This window comes from Vulpes vulpes, chromosome 12 (genome assembly GCF_048418805.1).
Source record: "Vulpes vulpes isolate BD-2025 chromosome 12, VulVul3, whole genome shotgun sequence".
In the NCBI taxonomy this organism is placed as follows: domain Eukaryota; kingdom Metazoa; phylum Chordata; class Mammalia; order Carnivora; family Canidae; genus Vulpes; species Vulpes vulpes.
In genome coordinates, this window is record NC_132791.1 from 75,366,482 (window position 1) to 75,372,159 (window position 5,678).

General features: G+C 43.6%; 1 non-coding gene across 1 annotated transcript; it reads right to left on the reverse strand.

The window, feature by feature from the left end:
- Positions 1-5,605: 5,605 nt before the first annotated feature.
- On the reverse strand, positions 5,606-5,678 carry TRNAM-CAU (transfer RNA methionine (anticodon CAU)). Its single transcript has one exon. It is a non-coding gene; the product is annotated as a tRNA-Met (tRNA).

The window sequence follows — 5,678 nt, forward strand, 5'->3', positions numbered from 1 at the left end:
AAATATCAACAGCCTTCTAATATTTATGGATGGATCCAGCAGACAGAAAAAAAATCCATCAGGACATGGTGGAACTCAATAGCCCCATCAGTGAACTAGATTTAACTGACATCTATACAATAAAAAAATCTTTTTTTTTAAATTTTTATTTATTTATGATAGTCACAGAGAGAAAGAGGCAGAGACACAGGCGGAGGGAGAAGCAGGCTCCATGCACCGGGAGCCTGATATGGGATTCGATACCGGGTCTCCAGGATCGCGCCCTGGGCCAAAGGCAGGCGCCAAACCACTGCGCCACCCAGGGATCCCTACAACAAAAAATCTATATAGCCAACAAAATATACATTTTCCTCCCATGGGATGTTCACCAAGACAGTGCATTTTCTGGGCCATAAAGCACATCTTAACAAACTTTAAAAATATATAAATCATATAATATCTACTCTCAAACTACAATGGAATGAACTAGAAATCAATAATACAGAGATAATTAAAAAATCCTAAGAGGGATGCCTGGGTGGCTCAGTGGCTCTGCCTTTGGCTCAGGTTCTGATCCTGGGGCCCTGGGATCAAGCCCCATTTCAGGCTCCTTGCAGGGAGCCTCCTTCTCCCTCTGCCTGTGTCTCTGCCCCTCTCTCTGTGTCTCTCATGAATTAAAAAAAAAAAAAAAAAAAACTTAAAAAAACCCCCAAGATACTTAAAGAGTAAACAACACATGTCTAAATAACTTAGGAGTCAAAGGAGTCTTAAGAGAAATTTTTAAATATTTCAAACTGAATTAAAATAAAAACACAGTTTGTCAAAATTTGTGGGAGCTATGAAAGCAGTAGTTTGAGGGAGATCTGCAGCATTGATGCATGTATTAGAAAAGAAGACAGATCTAAAATCAGTAATTTACACTTATAACTGAGGTATGTAGAAAAAGAACAAGTTACCAAAGTGAACAGAAGAAAAAATATAATAAAAATATGGTAGAAATCAATGAAATTGAAAATTGAACCAACAGAGAAAATCAACAAAACCAAAAGCTGATTCTTTGGAAATAAAATTGATAAAACTCTAGTCAAGCAATGAAGAATAAAAGAGAGAAGACACTAATTCTCAATTCTGAAACCATGAACATTAAAAGGATGATAAAAGAATATTATGACCAATATACACTCATATATTTGATTAGGTTATCAAATGAGCCAATCTCTTGAAAGATACAATCTACTCGGGATCCCTGGGTGGTGCAACGGTTTAGCGCCTGCCTTTGGCCCAGGGCGCCATCGTGGAGACCCAGGATCGAATCTCACGTCGGGCTCCCGGTGCATGGAGCCTGCTTCTCCCTATGTCTCTCTCTCTCTCTCTCTCTCTCTCTCTCTCTCATAAATTTTAAAAAAATTTTTAAAAAAGACACAATCTACTCACACAGGAAGGAATAGATAACCTGAGCAGGTCAATACAATATTAAATGTTTGTATCTCCCCAAAATTCATATATTGAAACCTATTCCCCCATCCTAATAATATTTGGAGTCAAGGCCTTTGGAAGGGGATTAAGTCAAGAGAGCAGGTTGGAAATCTGAGAGAGCTCCCTCCCCCTCTGTCATATGAGGACCTATAAGAAGATGTCCATCTATGAATCAGCTAGTGAGCCTTCACCAGATACTGATTCAGCCAGTGCCTTGATCTTGAACTTCCAGCTTCCAGAACCATTTGTTAATAAGTCATTCAGTCTATGGCACTCTATTATAGCAACTGAATGGACTAAGACTATCTATCTATCTATCTATCTATCTATCTATCTATCTATCTATCTCAAAGAAACTGGAATTACGTTAATAACCTTTCAAAACAGAAAGCAACCAGATGAGATCACTGATGAAAGTTACTAAATATTTAAAAAAGAAATTATACCAATTTTGTACAATTATTTCCAGAAAATAGAAGCAAAGGGAATACTTCCTAACTTCTGTGAGACCAGTGTCACCCTGATACCAAAACCAGACAAAGACATTATTAAAAAAGAAAATTAAAAACCAATATCTTGGGGGATCCCAGGGTGGTTCAGTGGTTTAGTGCCTGCCTTTGGCCCAGGGCGTGATCCTGGAGTCCCGGGATCAAGTCTCACATCAGGATCCCTGCACGGAGCCTGCTTCTCCCTCTGCTTGTGTCTCTACCTCTCTCTTTCTCTCTGTGTCTCTCATGAATAAATAAATAAATAAACCTTAAAAAAAAAAAAAAACAGTATCTTGGGGCACCTGGGTGGCTCAGTCAGTGGGTATCTGCCTTCAGCTCAGGTCATGATCCCAGTGTGATTGGATAGAGTCCTGAGTCAGGCTCAATGCTCAGCGGGGAGTCAGCTCCTGCCTGCTCCTCCTCCTCCTGTTTATGTCTTCTCTCTCTCTCTCTCTCTCTCTAATAAGTAAATAAAATCTTTTTTTAAAAGAGTCTGTTTCTCTCGCTCTCTCTGTTGTTTTCTATTTTTCTGTTCCCCCCTCCCAATCATTTGTTTTGTTTCTTAAGCTAAACACATGCATGAGATCATATGGTATTTGCCTTTTTTTGACTTATTTCGCTTAGCATAACACTCTCTACCCCATCCATGTTGTTGCAAATGGCAACATTTCATCCTTTTATGGCTGAGTTATATACATACATAAAACCTCTTCTTTATCCGTTCATCCATCGATGGACATCTGGGCTCTTTCCATATTTTGCCTATTGTTGATAATGCTGCAATAAACATCAAAGTGCATGTATCCTTTGAATTAGCACCTTTCTATGTTTTGGGTAAATACTGTGATTGTATTTATGTGATTCCTGGCTCATAGAGCATTTTTAATTGTAATTTTTTGAGGAACTTCCAGACTGTTTTCCACAGGGGCTGCAACAATTTGCATTCCCACCCACAGTGTAAGAGGGTTCCCCTGTCTCCATGGCTTCGCCAACACTCGCTGTTTCTTGTGCTTTGATGTTAGTCATTCTGACAGCTGTGAGGTGACATCTCATTATGGTTTTGATTTGCATATCCCTGATGATCAGTGATGTAGAGCATCTTTTCTTGTATCTGCTGACCATCTGTAAGTCTTCTGAGCTCGAGAAATGTCTGTTCATGTCCTCTGCCCATTTTCAAACTGGGTTGTTTTTTAGGTGTTGAGTTATATCAGTTCTTTATGAATCTTGGATACTAACCCTTTATCAGATATGTCATTTGCAAATATGTTCTCCCATTCTGCAGGTTGCCTTTAAGTTTTCTTGATTGTTTCCCTTGCTGTGCAGAAGTTGTATTATTTTGATGTCCTCCCAAACACTCAATTTTTTAAATGTGCAAAGACCTGAACAGACAACTCTACAAAGAAGATATAGAGATGGCAAATAAGCATATGGAAAGATGCTCAACACCATATGTCATTAGGGAACTGCAGACTAAAACAGCAATAAGATACCAACAGATAGCTATTAGCATGGCCCAAATCCAATACACTAACAACACCAATTGTTGGTGAGGATGTGGGGTCGTAGGCAGTCTGATTCCTTGCTGGAGTAAATGCAAAATGGTACAGCCACTGTGGAAGACAGCTTCGCAGGTGTATACAAAATGAAACATAGCCTTAACACATGATCCAGCAGTATTGCCTCATGGCACTCACCCAAATGAACTAAAAACTTAAAACCACACAGAAGTCTGTACACAAATATTTATACCAGCTGTATCTATAATTGCCAAAACTTGGAAGCAGCCAAGTTGTCCTTCATTAGGTGTATGGATAAGCAAACAGTGCTGCATCCATACAGTGGATTATTATTCACTGATAGAAAGAAGTGAGCTACCACATCACAAAAAGACATGGGGGACTCATAGGTACATATTATGAAGTAAAAGAAGCCAATCTGAAAAGCCAATCACCTTGTATGATTCCAACGTGATGACATTATGAAAATGCAAAACTATGGAGACAGTAAAGAAGTCGGTGGTTGCAGGGGGTTCTGGAGGAGGGAGGGAGAGGGGGATAAATATGGGGGGCACAGGAAATGTTTAGGGCAAGGGAGATATCATTTTGTGCAGTACTGTACCAGTAGATGCCTGTCATGGTACACTTGTCAAAACCCATAGAAACTCCAACACAGAGGATGAATCTTAATTGCAGAAAAGTAGACCTGGAAGAGAGGCACGTTTCAGTTAGATGAAGGGGAGATATTGCCCTAAACTGCGGGTTGTGGCAAGAGAGAAACAGGGAAGAGGCAGAGGCCGTGGCGATGTGGTTCACGACCACTCCTCATCCATACCCCCATGGACCCTCAGAAAAACTCCTGTAAAGGTGGGATCTAAATGACAACTTAACCACTGCCCCCTCAGACCACCTTACAGGAGGTGCAGTCATTTGACAGCAAATCAAGTCTCCCAGGGAAGAGGGCAGTCTTGGGAGCCTGATGTCTTCAGGACGAAGTGTTCCCTCTCCCTGTGCTGGTAGAGTCCTCATTCTGTGTAACCCGCGGACTCTTCACGGTGTACACGGGAGACCCACAAAGATCCTGAGAGTGTTCCACGAGCACACACACGCTGCCAACTTGCACAGAGAGAGGACAAAATGAATGGAGGACATTGAATTCCCCACATGTGGTAGTGAGGAAACAGGCTGATGACTGTGGGATGGGCTGCAAACATGGACCCCCCCCCCCCCACTGCACATGGAAGTGAACATGCCTCCAGCCTGGCGGAACTTCGAACACCCAAAGGGGATTTGGAGAATTCACTCTGCAATTACTTAGGGTTGGTGACCCTTCTTCCATTCCAGTGTATTCCTCTTAAACGGGAATGTCTACAATGGTTATCCTACACGTGTCCCAGTCCTGCACTGGGGGAGCAGATAACTATGTGGCTCACACAGATTTGTAATTGGAGAGGAATTGTGCCCAGAATGGCTTATACAGGAGAGCCTAATTCATGCCTACTTTGGGGAGGGCACTTAGATGAGTTCATGCTGAACTGAGTTGAGATCTGGAGATTGGGATGGAGTGAGCATTGTTTCATGTGGGATAGGTGTAGGTCTTTGGGAACCAGGGGGCAGATCATGTTAAGTGTAATAGAGCCTCCCCCGCCTCGCCCACCCCCCCGCCCCAGCCCTCCCTGAGAGCTCCATCTCCTAATCACCAAAACCTGAGTGTTGTCTTGCAAGGCCAAAGGGACTTTGAGGATGTGACTGAGGTAAGGATCTTGAGATGGGAAGAGGAGGCTGGCCTCCCCGGGTGGGCTCAAGGTAATCACAAGGTCTTAGGAAAGGGTGGGAGGAGGGTGCGGGTCAGAGGAGATGTGACAACAGAAGCAGAGGTCAGAGCCAGATGGTCCTGTCAGGAGCTAAGGAACGTGGGCCGCCTCCAGCCACGGGAAAAGGCAAGAAGGAATTCTCGCCGGCGGCTTCTAGAAGGCAGGCAGCTTTGCCACCTCTCTGGATCTCAGCCCCAGGGGACCTGGGTCAGGCTTCTGACACTGCGCGCAGCTTATCGTCCTGGCACTCCGACTGGCGACTGGGGCGGAGGGCGGGGGGTGGGAAGCGGGTCACGGTCTCCCCGGCCTCACTTCCTTCTCAGGGCAGGTGGGAGAAGTGCCAAAAACCTCGTGCCTTCTCTGAGGCTCGAACTCAGGACCTTCAGATTATGAGACTGACGCGCTGCCGACTGCGCTAAGAAGGC